This window comes from Nansenia antarctica, assembly GCF_963989245.1.
Source record: "Nansenia antarctica genome assembly, chromosome: 20".
Lineage (NCBI taxonomy): Eukaryota > Metazoa > Chordata > Actinopteri > Argentiniformes > Microstomatidae > Nansenia > Nansenia antarctica.
In genome coordinates, this window is record NC_137693.1 from 1,111,088 (window position 1) to 1,129,492 (window position 18,405).

An 18,405-nucleotide genomic window follows, 5' to 3' on the forward strand; every position below is an offset into this window, starting at 1 on the left:
GGCATTACTTGAGAACATTGTGACAGATGATAAATCAGTTTTTACTTCACACAGTTTGAAAGAAGGTGGGCATGTTTATAGCCAGAAACATTGAAGTGGAAATGTAAAGGTCCAGCATGTAGTTTTACGTGTCTACGTGTTTACGAGTCACGTTCTAATGCTTTGGTCTGCCTATCGGGATCTGAAGTAATGATCAGACTTTTCTTTCGAAAAATGTTGAATACATTTCTGCGTTGTTGAAAATCAATGACACACATCGCTAGTCAACACAGCTTGTTTTGTGAGCCTGCTAACAATGTAAAGTAGTGTTGTGGTTAACTAGGTAGCAGTGGGGATTACTCACCGAATCCATTACGTTGCAGTATTCTAACTTGTTTCTGGTCATAATGGGCCTCTACATTCTGAGGCGTAGGTCCTGACATATGTTACCCAGTCTTAAACCTTTTTTGGTTTTCTTCTCAGCTGACAGTGTCTATAGTACCTTTGACCACAAAGAAAACCATTTCATCTGGGTGGAGAAAACAAGGTGAGATATTTGAGTATTCACATTTTTAGAATACATTCTGTTCAATATACTGCCTCTAACTCTGTTGACTGGGGAGGGGTTAGTAGTACAGACTCAAACATGTTTGTTTTTTATTCTTTCTTTCCTAGTGAGCTGCCATCATGAGTACTGATGCGGAGATGGCCATTTATGGCCCAGCTGCCATTTACCTCCGTAAGCCAGAGAGGGAGAGGCTCGAAGCTCAGAGCAGACCCTTTGATGCTAAGAATGCCTGCTTTGTGGTTGACAAGAAGGAGCTGTACCTCAAGGGTATGATTGTTGCCAGGGAGGCTGGAAAAATCACTGTGAAAGTCACAGACACTCAGGAGGTAAGCCTTTCACATATAGCCTATAACCTATAATCAAACTGCAGCTTCCATAAGCAGGTTGGACCTTTCAACACACATAGTTATCCAAAATATTATTGATCAAAAATGTGAATTTCAGTACACTGGTACTGTAAAATAAATCAACAAATAAACTATTGTATATGTTTCAGACTAAAGACTTCAAAGAAGAAGATATCTTGCAATTGAACCCCCCAAAGTATGACAAGATTGAGGACATGGCCATGATGACCTACCTGAATGAAGCCTCTGTGCTGTATAACCTCAAAGAGCGTTACGCAGCATGGATGATCTACGTAAGAGACACACACACATCAGTGAACACAGAAACCTAAACCTAACCCTAACCCATAAGAGACACATACACATCAGTGAACACCAGAAACCTAACACACATTAGCAAACGCAGAGAACATAAACATAAACACCATATCAGTCAACGATACCTAACTTCCACATTCCAGCTAATCTGACTTGGCTAATTCCCATATTTGATCCACTTCATCCAGACCTACTCTGGGCTCTTCTGCGCCACAGTGAACCCCTACAAGTGGCTCCCCGTGTACGACCAGGCAGTTGTGGACGCCTACAGAGGGAAGAAGCGTATGGAGGCTCCACCCCATATCTTCTCTGTCTCTGACAACGCCTTTCAGTTCATGATGGTTGGTAAGTAGACTCATGGATGGATGGATAGTTAGATGAGCGACTTTATGATGATGTCTTGAATGCAATAATGTACCAAAATCCAATGAATGAATAATGAACAATGTTTCTTTGCTTGCAGATAGAGAGAATCAGTCCGTCCTGATTACGTAAGTTGTTCACTAACAACTTACTTTTCAAAAAGTGTTCCTTTTGCAGTATGTTATGTATTATGAAGTTAATATTGAGTAACTAAGTGAGAATAATTTAGAATTGACGTTGACTTGGTTATAAAATGTTTTACGTTAACGTAAAAGTTATAGCAATGTTATTTTATTTCTTGCTTAATGAATGCTGACACGATCCTAACCCTAAACTTTCTGTGTATTAACCAGTGGAGAATCCGGTGCAGGAAAGACTGTCAACACCAAGCGTGTCATCCAGTACTTTGCCACCATTGCTGTGGCAGGAGGAAAGAAGGGAGAATCATCTGGGAGCTCCGGTAAAATCAAGGTAAGTTGTGCTTGTGTGTCACCATTTAGAGTAAGTTGAGGTGAATGATTGAAAACATTGAATCAACTTTTCTCAAATTTCCTCTAGTTTGACAGAGGGTTTGGGGTGGGTATATCATATCTAGTGGGTATATCCAGTTTGACAGAGGGTTTGGGGTGGGTATATGTGCTGTAGGGAGCCAGTAGGCTCAGAGACAGCTGGGTGGAACCCTGGGCTTTAGGGTGGGAGCCAATCACATTTAACACAAAGATTTGTCATGAGGTCTGTACCTCACTATAGCCACCTTCTCAGCTAAAAAGAACAGATGTTGTTGAAAGAGACATGAGAAATATGACCAAAGAAATAAGAGAGATTTTCAGTTACTAACGCTTTACCAACTTTGCCTCATTCAGGGGTCTCTTGAGGATCAGATCATTGCTGCTAACCCCCTGCTGGAGGCTTACGGTAATGCCAAGACTGTGAGGAACGACAACTCGTCTCGCTTTGTAAGTACGAGGGAAACACTTGTAGTTGTAGCAGTTGTAGTTTTTTGACTTTGAGTTTTTGACTGATTTCTAACCGCCCTTCTAACCGCCCTGCTCTACCATAGGGTAAATTCATCAGGATTCACTTCGCGACGTCCGGCAAACTGGCTAGTGCTGACATTGAGACCTGTAAGTTGATCTTGAGAAAGTCATTTCTCCATACTTACTCTACAAAAAGTTTTGCAATACTTTACATTTTTCTGTCCTGTTCTCTCTATCAGATCTGCTGGAGAAGTCCAGGGTGTCCTTCCAGCTTCCTGATGAGAGGGGGTACCACATCTTCTACCAGATGATGACCAACCACAAACCCGAGATCGTTGGTACGCCAAAGCAGAGATCTGGGAAAACTAGCTTCCTGCTGTGAAAGTGAAATACTCATATAGTAGCTGCGGCACTAACTAGAGTCCGAGATATCTAGGTATAAGAGATATCTAGGTAGAGATAGAGATATAGATATCTAGGTATAAGAGATATCTAGGTAGAGGCATCTAAGAGGCATAAGAATTGGGCTTTGGTTGAGTAATGTGCCTGGGTTGAGCACATCATGCATTTGATTTAACAGACAACGTTGTTCTCTGTTCTCCACAGAAATGTGTCTCATCACCACCAACCCCTACGATTTCCCCATGATCAGCCAGGGGCAGATCACTGTGGCCAGCATCGACGACACGGTGGAGCTGGACGCCACAGATGTGAGTCACGCAAAGGGTTTCTCTTTGTATCTATGATTTGTTTTGGTGTACCCAGTGTTAATGCTTCCTCTTATAGGGGTGCATACGGCATCCACAAGAGTGTCCTGTGTAACATTGTCAAAATCCTATTCTGCTGCTAGTCTACTAGAGGAATAGAGAAGTCTGACATTTCCAACCATTCTGACAGAGTGAGTTTGTCCTCACTGTTTTCTTCCCGTCTAACATGGAAACCGCATCTTTCAGGACGCCATTGACATCTTGGGATTCAACAATGAGGAGAAACAGTACATCTACAAGCTGACAGGCGCTGTCATGCAACATGGCAACATGCACTTCAAGCAGAAGCAGCGTGAGGAGCAGGCCGAGCCAGACGGCACAGAGGGTGAGTTCCACCTCCGGCCCCAAACAATTACAATTAGAAGTTGTTCCTCATGAAACATCAGAATAAAACTAGGACTTGTAGACAAAATAAGACACAAACGGTCTTGTATGGCTCTGTCCTGTCCTTGAGTCTGTCGTTGCTTCTTCTCTTTCCAGTGGCTGATAAGATCGCTTACCTCCTGGGCCTGAACTCAGCCGACATGCTTAAAGCTCTGTGCTACCCCAGAGTGAAGGTCGGCAATGAGTTTGTGACCAAGAGCCAGACAGTGCCTCAGGTAGGGCATACATTTTATTATCATAACATCTATATCTTTTTTGCCAATCTTGAAAAACATTTGGTTTCATAGTGCTTGCGTGTAGGTGCCACCCTGTGGTTCAACAATATTGGAACATCATAAAACACAGTATATTTTTTACAGGTGAACAATTCCGTGATGGCTCTGGCTAAGTCCATCTATGAGAGGATGTTCTTGTGGATGGTCATCCGTATCAACGAACAGTTGGACACCAAGAATGCAAGGCAGTTCTACATCGGTGTGCTTGATATTGCCGGTTTTGAGATCTTTGATGTGAGTATGTTGTCAAAACAAGAAAACACATTGTTAATCTGAAAGATTACAGCCATGTATGATGAAAAGATGTACCGGTATTTATTCTGAAATTCCATCAACAGTACAACAGCATGGAGCAGCTGTGTATTAACTTCACCAATGAGAAACTGCAGCAGTTCTTCAACCACACCATGTTCGTCCTGGAGCAAGAGGAGTACAAGAAGGAGGGAATCATCTGGGCGTTCATTGACTTCGGCATGGACTTGGCTGCCTGCATTGAGCTTATTGAGAAGGTAAGCAGCCTGTGAGGATTCTACTATTTAATGATGGGTGTCAAAAGCAGTTTATAGAGGTCGGTGCTGGAGACTACTGATATCCTCATGGTATATAGTGATTGAATTCAAATCTCTTTTTGCACACAGCCATTGGGCATCTTCTCCATCCTTGAAGAAGAGTGCATGTTCCCCAAAGCTTCAGACACAACCTTCAAGGACAAGCTGAACAACACCCATCTTGGCAAAACCAAGGCGTTTGAGAAGCCCAAGCCTGGCAAGGGCAAGGCTGAGGCCCACTTCTCCCTGGTGCACTACGCTGGCACTGTCGACTACAACATCACTGGCTGGCTGGACAAGAACAAGGACCCCCTGAACGACTCTGTGATCCAGCTGTACCAGAAGTCCTCAGTCAGACTGCTGCCCCTCCTTTATCCTGCTGCTGCAGCTGAAGGTAACATTCGCATCATGTTAATAACTAAGCATTAGTATGATAATTAGCATTAAGCCGGGCAGACACTACATGATTTTAGCCATGGATTTGCCCACAATTCAATGTACCTATGAGCCTGACCATATGGCTATACAGCTGAAATGTTTTACTATTCCGTGGCCAGCACCATTTCTACTTTAATGAACAAACATTGAAGGGAGTTGATCAGAGATTTATATCATTTGTAACACTTTTTTTACTCTTTGAAAAAGATACCACAAAGAAAGGAGGCAAGAAGAAGGGAGGTTCCATGCAGACTGTGTCCTCCCAGTTCAGGGTGAGCTTTAGTCCTGCCTGCCAGAGTGTCTGCTGAAAATTACTATCTTTTGAATAGTGTGAATTCAGTGTGAATTATTTGTGAGAGCTCTATGGTTTGTAACCCCTCACAGGAGAACTTGCAGAAGCTGATGACCAACTTGAGGAGCACCCACCCTCACTTTGTGCGCTGCCTCATCCCCAACGAGTCAAAGACTCCAGGTACGACACAGAGAGATTACAGACTAAGCCCATGATTAAACTACTTATCATTACTACAAGCCCACAAGTCTTTAAAATATATTTTAAATATAATTATTTTAGAGGTTTATTTAGGGGTTAAGATGCATTTTGTGTTTTCCAGGTTTGATGGAGAACTTCCTGGTTATCCACCAGCTGAGGTGTAACGGTGTACTGGAAGGTATCAGGATCTGCAGAAAGGGCTTCCCCAGCAGAATCCTCTATGCTGACTTCAAGCAGAGGTAGAGTACACACACAAACACACACACACACACACACACACACACACACACACACACACACACACAGTGCCCTTTCTTGAAAAAATAGGCAACAGCTTTGAAACTAACATATTTATCAACTCTCCCCGTCCAGGTACAAAGTACTGAATGCCGGTGTCATCCCTGACGGTCAGTTCATGGACAACAAGAAGGCATCTGAGAAGCTGCTCGGGTCCATTGATGTGCCTCACGATGAGTACAAGTTTGGACACACCAAGGTCAGGAGATGTTACACGTAACAGGACTGAAACATCAAAGAGATGCTACAGGATCATTGGTGTCATTTCAGCTTACAATTCGTCTTGTGAAATGTCTCAAGTTGTTGCAAACCGTCGCCTCGCTATTTGACTTGCTTCGACTGAGTCTGGAACTTGCGCCCTCTGACTTGCCAACGCACATGAAAGTAAAAGTACTGCTGCTTCATAATATTGGCGTAATATCTTCTTCTTATTATTGTTTTTATAGATTAGAGTTGTACGAACTAGTCATTATCCATCCGTATCCAAAATTAGAGGTTTAATAATAGGTTTAACATACTGTAGTCACAATGATCACATAGCATCTCTTTAATGTAAGATATCCATTCAAAACCTTGTCTCTTCATTTCTCTTTACAATCAAGTGTCGGGGTGTTGAACCTCCCTTTGACTTTCTATTCAGCCCCTTCCTATATGTTACAATTTCTAACTCCTCCATTGGACATGCTTGTTTATCTGTGCTCAGGTGTTCTTCAAAGCTGGTCTTCTGGGTGTCTTGGAGGAGATGCGTGATGAGAAGCTGGCGTCTCTGGTAACCATGACTCAAGCTCTCTGCCGTGGATTCTTGATGAGGAGGGAGTTCACGAAGATGATGGAGAGGAGGTATGGGATGGAAGATAATCTCTCTAGCACTACTTATTATGTCATTGAGCCTATCAAAATCATTAAACTCACTATGCCACAATTTCCTTCCTCTTGTCAACCAGAGATTCTGTCTACACCATCCAGTACAACATCCGCTCATTCATGAATGTCAAACATTGGCCATGGATGAAGGTCTACTACAAGATCAAGCCCCTGCTGCAGAGCGCTGAGACAGAGAAGGAGCTGGCCAACATGAAGGAGGACTTTGAGAAGTGCAAAATTGCCCTGACTAAGGCAGAGGCCCGTAAGAAGGACCTGGAGGAGAAGATGGTATCCCTCCTGCAGGAGAAGAATGACCTTGCCCTCCAAGTTGCAAATGTGAGTGACCTGCCTCACAAGGGCACACACAGACACAGACACAGACACAGACACAGACACAGACACAGACACAGAGACAGACACAGACACACACAGACACACACACACACACACACTTTGTCCCCAAGTTTGCATTTTTCATAGATTTGTATTGATTTGCTGTGTTCCCTTGGACTAGAATCAGTTTATATTTGTCTACACATTGAGTTCTAAAGCTTTTTTCTCTTTCTTCCCTTCTGAAAACAGGAAGGAGATTGTCTGAACGATGCTGAGGAGAGGTGTGAAGGGCTCATCAAGAGCAAGATCCAGCTGGAGGCCAAACTCAAGGACACGACCGAGAGGCTGGAAGATGAGGAGGAGATCAATGCTGAGTTGACAGCCAAGAAGAGGAAGCTGGAGGATGAGTGTTCTGAGTTGAAGAAAGACATCGATGACCTGGAGCTAACTCTGGCCAAAGTGGAGAAGGAGAAACACGCCACTGAAAACAAGGTCTCATAACACATACAAACTACAATCTGATCAAACTGTCAATGTCAAACAATGAATGAATGATCATTAATCAATGGCATGAAATAGTAGCAGAGTTCAGCAGTAAAGTACTTCACACATTCATAGCACATTCGGAACTCTTCATGCAATATCTGATATGAATTCAGAGTATACACTGCCATGTAGAGGATCACTTTTAGTCTATGCTAACATTTGCACAGTTACATTATATGCCATATAAACTGCCTTTCCCTTTGTGAGATTGACAAAAGACTATCTCTGTTGTGGCTGTTTTCAGGTTAAAAACCTGACTGAGGAAATGGCGTCTCAGGATGAGGCTGTTTCAAAGCTCACCAAGGAGAAGAAAGCCCTCCAAGAGGCCCACCAGCAGACACTGGACGACCTGCAGGCAGAGGAGGACAAAGTCAACACTCTGACCAAGGCTAAGACCAAGCTGGAACAGCAAGTGGACGATGTGAGTGGGCAATGAACAGTTAAAACACAGAAGAACATGCAACAGTCACATAAAAGTATTAGATGTTTATTATAGTATGAAAGCCAAAGGTTCATTATTTAGATTTTGCTAACAAATATGTGTGTTTATCTTCTAGCTTGAAGGTTCTCTGGAGCAAGAGAAGAAGCTCCGTATGGACCTGGAGAGATCTAAGAGAAAGCTGGAGGGAGATTTGAAACTGTCCCAGGAGTCCGTAATGGACCTGGAGAACGACAAGCAGCAGTCTGAGGAGAAGATCAAGAAGTAAATGCAAACAAATGACTACAAAGTTGTATTTGATATTAATTGAACATTCATTCTTCTTTACATCGTTGCAGTAGTCAGAATCATCATTGTGTTGAAACAAAACGAAAACATGTCTCTATTTTATTTGAAAATAGACAAATCTGAACAGATGTCTTTCTGTAAACCAAAGTGAACGGTGTGACAGACTTCCATTTCCACTTCCAAATTGCAACCAATGTGTTTGTGTTCTTTAGGAAGGACTTTGAGACCTCCCAGCTCCTCAGCAAGATTGAGGATGAACAGTCTCTGGGTGCTCAGATGCAGAAGAAGATCAAGGAACTCCAGGTACAGAACAGGACCGTTGGTTTGCAAACATTCAGTTGGTTTAAGCATGATGCTTAAACACCATACAGTACATTCTGTATGTTAACTGTAAGTTGCTTTGGATAAACACATCTTAATAATAAAATAATCATGTGTACTATTATTTTGTGAGCTCCTTTGCTTTGACTGTGTTGTAGATTTAATCTCTCTGTTTGTGTCTCCTGTATCTCTTGTAGGCCCGTATTGAGGAGCTGGAGGAGGAGATCGAGGCTGAGCGTGCTGCCAGGGCTAAGGTGGAGAAGCAGAGGGCCGATCTCTCCAGGGAACTTGAGGAGATCAGTGAGAGGCTGGAGGAGGCCGGAGGTGCTACCGCTTCTCAGATAGAGATGAACAAGAAGCGTGAGGCTGAGTTCCAGAAACTGAGACGCGACCTAGAGGAGTCCACCCTGCAGCACGAGGCCACAGCCTCCGCTCTGAGGAAGAAGCAGGCGGACAGCGTGGCAGAGCTCGGCGAGCAGATCGACAACCTGCAGCGCGTCAAGCAGAAGCTGGAGAAGGAGAAGAGCGAGTACAGGATGGAGATTGATGACCTCTCCAGCAACATGGAGGCCGTCTCCAAGTCTAAGGTCAGTAATGCTTGGATGGAGCTGAATTTGTGGGGGTCAATTCAACTAAAAGTGAAAAAAATGGAAAGCATGGCACTCAAGTCTTGACACAAGATAATCATGTTAAGTAATAATGGTTTATGTTTCACTACCAGGGCAATCTGGAGAAGATGTGCCGTACTCTTGAGGATCAGCTGAGCGAGATCAAGACTAAGAATGATGAGAACGTGCGCCAGGTCAATGACATGAGCGGACAGAGGGCCAGACTCCTGACTGAGAACGGTAACAATGATGCTCCAGATACTGTTGAAGTTGATCTAGGACCAGCTTACCCACCCCAAATCCTACCCTTAACCATTAGTGGGAGAAACACTTAGAATAAATCAAACTAGACATACAAATTACAAGATTGGTAGGATTACTTTTCATCCATTATATCACAAATTACTTCACCAACAACAATGAACATTAACCATAAAATCTTGGCCATCTGCGAACAGAGACCCCATTAACAAGATGCTCTCTTCCCCACAGGTGAGTTCGGTCGCCAACTTGAGGAGAAGGAGGCCCTGGTGTCCCAGCTGACCAGAGGCAAACAGGCCTTCACCCAGCAGATTGAGGAGCTGAAGAGACACATTGAGGAGGAGGTCAAGGTAAGGGACTCAAAATAGATAGTCTTTTCAAATAGACTCCACCGACCACAATATTTTAACAGCTTCAAATACACGTTTACACATTCTCTCTCTCTCTCCTCCTCCTTAACCCCCATCACCTCTTCTATTTCTCTCTCTAGGCTAAGAACGCACTGGCCCATGGTGTCCAGTCTGCCCGCCATGACTGTGACCTCCTGAGGGAGCAGTTTGAGGAGGAGCAGGAGGCCAAGGCAGAGCTGCAACGCGGCATGTCCAAGGCCAACAGTGAGGTGGCTCAGTGGAGGACCAAGTACGAGACTGATGCCGTCCAGCGCACTGAGGAGCTGGAGGAGGCCAAGTGAGTCACACACAATATTTACCTCCCATCACCTGTAAGAGCCAGATGTGCAGACATTCTCTGACACAAAAACATCCCTCATCTGTCTAACAGGAAGAAGCTGGCCCAGCGTCTGCAGGAGGCAGAGGAGACAATCGAGGCGACCAACTCAAAGTGTGCCTCTCTGGAGAAGACCAAGCAGAGGCTGCAGGGAGAGGTGGAGGACCTCATGATTGACGTGGAGAGAGCCAATGCTCTTGCTGCCAACCTCGACAAGAAGCAGAGGAACTTTGACAAGGTGTGAAATGACTAAATAAATCAAACCGTGCTACCACCACATTGACCTCTATAAATGTAACTGATTAATTGGGTGTATTGTTACATCATACTTCTTATTACAAAAGCAATCAATCAATCAATCAATTAATGGGCAGAAAAAGGCTAAATATTAATATTACATGGATTTCCCTAGGTCTTGTCAGAGTGGAAGCAGAAGTTTGAGGAGGGCCAGGCAGAGCTGGAAGGAGCTCAGAAGGAGGCTCGTTCTATGAGCACGGAGCTCTTCAAGATGAAGAACTCCTATGAGGAGGCTTTGGATCAGCTGGAAACTCTGAAGAGAGAGAACAAGAACCTGCAACGTGAGTCAAACACCAGCAGTTTTATTTGGCTTGTGATGGGGTGTCTTATTTGATCAAGCTACATATGAGTGATCCTGTTCTTTAGACATTGTACAATTTAGACATTTTGTAATACACTTAGCTTTGACAGAATTTATTTTTACCTTTTATTCTCATCATAATATAACATGAAAATCTCCCTGTTTCCGTGTGCAGAGGAGATCTCTGACTTGACTGAGCAGATCGGGGAGACTGGCAAGAGCATCCATGAGCTGGAGAAGGCCAAGAAGTCTGTGGAGACAGAGAAGTCTGAGATCCAGACTGCCCTGGAGGAAGCTGAGGTAGAAACTAATGCAGTTTAATCCTGTTCATTTCGACCATATAAATCATCCTTTTATTTAACCATTGCTGTCTACATTAGTCTCACTTAGATAACATATTTGTTTTAAGTAAGACCTGGTCCTCCTATCCTATTGCCACATTTTCATCACGTACACTGGCAGGCCCCTAACCAGGACAACCCTTAGTCCATGAGTGGCAGTCCTTAACTCTCCCCCACAACCATAGTGTAACTACTGGTTTGTTTTGTTCAGGGTACACTGGAGCACGAGGAGTCCAAGATTCTGCGTGTGCAGCTGGAGCTAAACCAGATCAAGGGTGAGGTGGACAGGAAGCTGGCGGAGAAGGACGAGGAGATGGAGCAGATCAAGAGGAACAGCCAGAGGGTGACAGACTCCATGCAGAGCACCCTGGACTCAGAGGTGAGGAGCAGGAACGATGCCCTGAGGGTGAAGAAGAAGATGGAGGGAGACCTGAACGAGATGGAGATCCAGCTGAGCCACGCCAACAGGCAGGCATCCGAGGCCCAGAAACAGCTGAGGAACGTCCAGGGACAGCTCAAGGTAAGGGCTGGGAAATCAGTCACGGTAAACATTACCCCTAACCACAGATTTCAGACCTGGTGATTTCAGAAGTCTGGTGAAAATGGAGAGAGGGATTTGCCTATTTGCCAATATAATAGAACACAGGAATAAAGTAAACTGGTATTTAAAATAATAAATAGGTATCAGAGAACACAAAGAAAGCATCCCTTACCGATCATATGTCCCTACAACAACAAGTTTGAATGCTCTTTGTCTTTGTGGAACCCAGGATGCCCAATTGCACCTTGATGATGCTGTTCGCGCCGCAGAAGATTTGAGGGAGCAGGCATCCATGGTGGAGCGCAGGAACGGTCTGATGATGGCTGAGATTGAGGAGCTCAGGGCTGCTCTGGAGCAGACAGAGAGAGGCCGCAAAGTGGCCGAACAGGAGCTGGTGGATGCCAGCGAACGCGTGGGACTGCTTAACTCCCAGGTATAGGTGATTTCTAGGCAGTCTCATCTTACCCACAGTGTGACTTTTATATGCATTCTTGAAATACAGTTCCAACTAATCATTGGGTTTCCTCATACAGAACACTAGCCTTCTGAACTCTAAGAAGAAGCTGGAGACTGACCTGGTTCAAGTGCAGGGAGAGGTGGACGACATTGTGCAGGAGGCCAGAAACGCAGAGGAGAAGGCAAAGAAGGCCATCACTGATGTAAGTCCCCATATTCAAAACAATATACCTCAATAAACTGTATTTGTCCCCAAGATAGAGGTCTTCATGGGTCCAGGAAACCTGGTTAGATAACAGTACAGCTTATTTACCGGTTCTGATCATTATAGTGATACAGATGTCACCATCAAAACCTGCTCTATAGTCTAGTACGCACCTCTGCCCATGTGCACCATCAGACAAAGTGATCGCACATAGCAAGAGAGCATTGCGAGATAGAGTTGGGGCAGGGTGAACCTTTTGACCCGTAAGGACCTCTACACCAAAGGCCAATGGTAGCTGGGCTGAGCACAGGATCTGTAACACATTGCGGATACCATTTCAGGCGGCCATGATGGCAGAGGAGCTGAAGAAGGAGCAGGACACCAGCTCTCACCTGGAGAGGATGAAGAAGAACCTTGAGGTCACAGTCAAGGACCTGCAGCACCGTCTGGATGAGGCTGAGAACCTGGCCATGAAGGGTGGCAAGAAACAGCTCCAGAAACTGGAGTCCAGGGTGAGTTTGCAGAGTAGCATTCAATAAACCGTCTCTCTGAATTACCTTTGAAGAATCAACCTTTTACTTCTTTCCAATAATTCAGCACTGATTTTCACGGCTGTGTTCCCCTCCATACAGGTGCGCGAGCTTGAGACTGAGGTGGATGCCGAGCAGAGAAGGGGTGTAGAAGCAATCAAGGGTGTCCGCAAGTACGAGCGCAGAGTCAAGGAGCTCACTTACCAGGTAAGAGTAATAGAAACACCTTCACACGTTCTGGTAGAGTCAGGCACCTGAATGCAATTGAAGTGTGGGCATTGACTTTCTTTGACTTTGTCCCATAGACTGAGGAGGACAAGAAGACTGGTTCCAGACTTCAGGACCTGGTCGACAAGCTGCAGCTTAAAGTGAAGGCTTACAAGAGGCAGGCTGAGGAAGCGGTGAGTCACATACTACCAGTCAAATATTCTTACAGCATATACGATTTTGTACATTTACAGTTGGATTAATTGCTGCTCATGCATGTCTATCCACGATGGCAATGTATATCACAAGTAACTGTTGAGGTAATGTTTTACATAGTGCATAGTGTTTGCTTCTATATAACCATCATAATACAGGAATATAATGTTCCCTTTTGTTTTGACAACATTTCAAACATTGTAGGCTGAGTGTTATTGTCTCCCTCTCTCATTCTCTACCTCTCTTTCTCTCCCAGGAGGAACAAGCCAACACCCACATGGGTAAACTGCGTAAGGTTCAGCATGAGATGGAGGAGGCAGAGGAGCGTGCTGACATCGCTGAGTCCCAGGTCAACAAGCTCAGGGCTAAGAGCCGCGATTCTGGAAAGGTACAAAGCTGCTATCAAACCTATACCTGACTCATGTCCAAATATGACCTCATCAACAACACCATTTCAGGTTCAGTGTACACATAGAGGTCAATATTGACTTTTACATTCACAACTGTCTTGGAGGAGTTGGACCTTGCCCTAAACAATGTGTTCTTTGATGTGATCCTACGTGAGAGTTTTTCCTCATTTTCTTTCTCTCTTTTCACAGGGCAAAGAGGCTGAATAAGCAAGACCACCTACTACCTACCTAATCAGTGATGTTGACTGACTGTGAAAAACATAAAATATGAATTTCATGTTGGAATTCTGAGCATTGATTAAAAATCTGTATGTACAATTCCTTTGATACTTTGTGTATTTATTATACTGGCTTTCTCACACCTCCACACACACACACACACACACACCCACACACACACACACACACACACACACACACACACACACACACACACACACACACACACACACACACACACACACACACACACAGTAGAAGAATGTAGGCCTAATATTGATCAACATGTTTGGAATGGTCAAAGAAACAACTTTAACACACAAACAATAAATAACAGAAATAGAATAGAATTTAAAAAATACTCCGTTAGGAGATTATTGATGAGACTATTCTCCACTGATACGCATGGTCTACAGCCTACAGTAGGCTACGCTAGGGGGACACGCTAAATGACCAGGCATCATTAGCCGCCACGCTCAGGCGCCCGAGACCAGACATTTCCATGGCGGCTCCTCATGCAAACACCCACCTGGGACGCAGTGAGAGACGGAGCTGACGCGCCATTACAGGGATGTCTTGAACAGAGAGAAACCTCGGACGAGATGCAAAGGCACAAACTTTCCCTAAAGAACAAACAAACAGCACATTTTGCACTTGACCTCTGGTTGTCATTGAAGCACAGTAGCACAGTTGGCTTCTCCTGTTGTCTCGGTCCTCGTCGATCTTCAGGCTGTTTGAACAGTGATTTATTAAACTGCCGCCTAGTGTTTGGGCTGGTGTAACCCCAGACTAACCCTAACCCTAACCCTGATCATAGTCAACAGACCATAGACAACAGACACAGACCATAGTCAACAGACACAGACTATAGTAAACAGACCATAGTCAACAGAGCCTAGTCAACAGACCATAGACAACAGACACAGACCATAGTCAACAGACCATAGACAAAAGACCATAGACAACAGACACAGACTATAGTCAACAGACACAGACCATAGACAACAGACACAGAATATAGTCAACAGACACAGACTATAGTCAACAGACCATAGACAACAGACACAGAATATAGTAAACAGACCATAGTCAACAGAATATAGTCAACAGACCATAGTCAACAGACCATAGACAACAGACACAGACTATAGTCAACATACACAGAATATAGTCAACAGACACAGACTATAGTCAACAGACCATAGGCAACAGACACAGAATATAGTCAACAGACCATAGGCAACAGACACAGAATATAGTCAACAGACCATAGACAACAGACACAGAATATAGTCAACAGACACAGACCATAGTCAACAGACACAGAATATAGTCAACAGACACAGACCATAGTCAACAGACACAGACTATAGTCAACAGACACAGACTATAGTCAACAGACACAGAATATAGTCAACAGACACAGACCATAGTCAACAGACACATACCATAGTCAACAGACACAGACTATAGTCAACAGACACAGACTATAGTCAACAGACCCTAGTCAACAGACACAGACCATAGTCAACAGTGCAGTAATAACACAGAGCTAAAATATCTGCAATGCACAATAATAACCAACAGTAGGATAATGTGGAATAGCCAATCATTCAATCAATCAAATGTATCAATGCTTTTTGTCACAAAGTGCTTCGGAACAAAAACAACAGAGCGTAGTAAACAGGGGGACCCGTCCTCCGCTGGCTGATCACATGCTGAAGACTAAACTAGCGTGGAGTGTGGTGTGGTGTGGAGATCCTAGTGAAGGGCAGCTTTCTGATGGGACCTGGGTGGGGCAGCAAAGACCAGGGCGGAGGGTGGAGTAGACTCAGTCTGGACCAGGACATAGGGTGGAGGAGGGTGGAGGAGACTCATTCTGGACCAGGGTAGACTCAGTTAAGGTTTATTTACAAAGAAGTTGTTGTACAGTACAAATGATCTCCTACTGTACTTTGAATATTGAAATCCGTTCGTCGTGTTGTTAGCTAAAGGTCACGCCGTCTGTCCCTCTACCCTTCGATCAACAAGACGGAGGAGGCCAGGGGGATTTGCATGGTGCCGAAATGACAGAGAGACCCATGTGACATGACGACTGGTATCAAGAGAGGAGAGAGAACGCCTGGAGACACACACAGGTAGACACAGGAGAGAAGGACTGAAGAGACACACAGACAGGTAGACATCAGAGAGAGAAGGACTGGAGACACACAGACAGGTAGACATCAGAGAGAGAAGGACTGAAGAGACACAGACAGGTAGACATCAGAGAGAGAGAAGGACTGAAGAGACACACAGACAGGTAGACATCAGAGAGAGAACGCCTGGAGACACACAGACAGGTAGACATCAGAGAGAGAAGGTCTGGAGACACACAGACAGGTAGACATCAGAGAGAGAACGCCTGGAGACACACAGACAGGTAGACACAGGAGAGAGAAGGACTGAAGACACACAGACAGGTAGACACAGGAGAGAGAACGCCTGGAGACACACAGACAGGTAGACATCAGAGAGAGAGAAGGACTGAAGAGACACACAGACAGGTAGACATCAGAGAGAGAACGCCTGGAGACACACAGACAGGTAGACATCAGGAGAGAGAAGGACTGGAGACACACAGACAGGTAGACATCAGAGAGAGAAGGACTCCACAGACCGAGAGAGAGATACTGGTGAGTGATACTTAAATATAATAATGATTGCCTCCTATTATAGAGGGTTAGCTCTAGTCCTAACCCTATGCCAGTGGCGTAACGAGTCTGCAATGTGCCCTAATGCAAGATGGCCAAAGTGGGCCCTAGGTAGCAAGTTTTCATTAGCCAAAATAAATAATATCCTAGTAATGAGTGTGCTTAATGTGTGAGAGAGAGAGAGAGAGAGAGAGAGAGAGAGAGAGAGAGAGAGAGAGAGAGACTGTTCATTATCACGTGGTCCAACGCTTTCGCACACACACACACACACACACACGCACGCACGCACGCACGCACACACGCACACACACACACACACACACACACACACACACACACACACGCACACACACACACACCGCAGCCACACTCACACACAGCTCAGCTCCCATTGGCTCCCACATAACTCGAACCCTGTAGGCTACTGATTAATCTGCGCAGCGGAGCACCATGAAAACTAACACAGGTCATGAACATAATGGTGACGGCGCACCACCCTCACATTGACAACAGTAAAATAAATAATATAACATAAATATGAGCTGGTTCTCACGTTCACCTCCAGGGATGGGTGACGTTACCTGTAGCGGGAGGTATCGTCTTTTCCGCAGCGGTGTTTTTCTTGCTAAAGTTTTAGGGAGTTAAAAACAAACAAACAAAAAAATTCTTTCTTTTGAATTTCTTTTCTGAAATCCACTTTGGTGCTTTGGTTTCTCTCTCAGTGATTGTTCTCTAGTTAGCTGTCTTCTTCTTCTGTGTGGAATGTGGGCGCGCAGTAACGTTACGAACGTCACGTGTCAAACATAACCCCAAATTCCTTAAGTACATTTTTTAACATCAAATCACCCGGCCAGCATTAAATGTAATTTAATTTAAAAATGTAACATTGATGTGTTAGTAGTATATTATATATTAGTAATATACTATCAGTTTATATTGTAGAAACTCAGTGCATGAGATCTTATCATGAATATGATACGATAGCACATGACTGGGCCCTCGTGCAGCTGCATTACCTGCATACGGTAGTTACGTCACTGCCCTATGCAGTATGGATGTGGGCGTATCGGTTAGAACGCTTAGATTAGATTAGTTTAGATTAGATTAGTTTAATTTAAAAACATTTTTTAAATAAAGTTATTGTATTCTTGGGCTGTTTAGTAACATTTATTCTTTGCTGTTTGGATATTGTTATCAGTAATAGTACATAGTACATAGTTCTCTTAGCCACATTCAGCCTATAAATACCGTAATTAATTGTACGTGGTAATGTTGAACTGAAATCTATAGTTATAACAAACTATTGTGATTGGAGAGCATGGGAGGCAGCACTGTACTGTAGATCTGGTTTCATCTGTCCAGACAGGAGACAGGTGGGGAGGCCTGAATGAAGCCCCAACCACCAGCCATGCAGTGGGGTCTATGTCTCCTCTCTGTGATGGGTAAGTGTCTTACAGTTTTAGTAGTACCTGTGCTAGTGGGCCTCTGTGTACGTACATATATGCACTTGTGACCTGTTGGCAGTCTTCCAATGTTGCTGAACTTCACATAGATAGTGAACACTGTTCATCTCACATAGATAGTGAACACTGTTCATCTCACATAGATATAAAACACTGTTCATCTCACATAGATAGTGAACACTGTTAATCTCACATAGATAGTACTAGTAGGGTAGTAGTGGTGGTCTAGTGGATAGTGAGTTGGACTTCGTAATCGGAAGGTTGTGAGTTCAAATCCCGCCTGAAACCACACCACTACTAGTGTGCCCTTGAGTAAGGCACTTAGCCCTCAGTTACTCCAGGGGGAATGTCCCTGTAATTCTTAATTGTAAATCGCTTTAGATTAA

At 44.3% G+C, this 18,405-nt stretch overlaps 1 pseudogene across 1 annotated transcript; it reads left to right on the forward strand.

Annotated features, from left to right (window-relative positions):
- Window positions 1-666: 666 nt before the first annotated feature.
- Window positions 667-11,483, forward strand: LOC308174687 (myosin-4-like; annotated as a pseudogene). The gene is made up of 32 exons: window positions 667-873; window positions 1,044-1,187; window positions 1,401-1,557; window positions 1,676-1,703; window positions 1,929-2,046; window positions 2,439-2,531; window positions 2,636-2,699; window positions 2,792-2,890; window positions 3,159-3,262; window positions 3,506-3,644; window positions 3,800-3,918; window positions 4,063-4,212; window positions 4,317-4,487; window positions 4,617-4,920; window positions 5,172-5,236; window positions 5,349-5,436; window positions 5,579-5,696; window positions 5,830-5,953; window positions 6,458-6,594; window positions 6,699-6,954; window positions 7,201-7,443; window positions 7,742-7,918; window positions 8,055-8,200; window positions 8,437-8,527; window positions 8,743-9,132; window positions 9,267-9,393; window positions 9,646-9,764; window positions 9,905-10,101; window positions 10,195-10,378; window positions 10,553-10,718; window positions 10,914-11,038; window positions 11,291-11,483. The product of its transcript is annotated as a myosin-4-like (transcript).
- The last annotated feature ends 6,922 nt before the right edge of the window (window positions 11,484-18,405 follow it).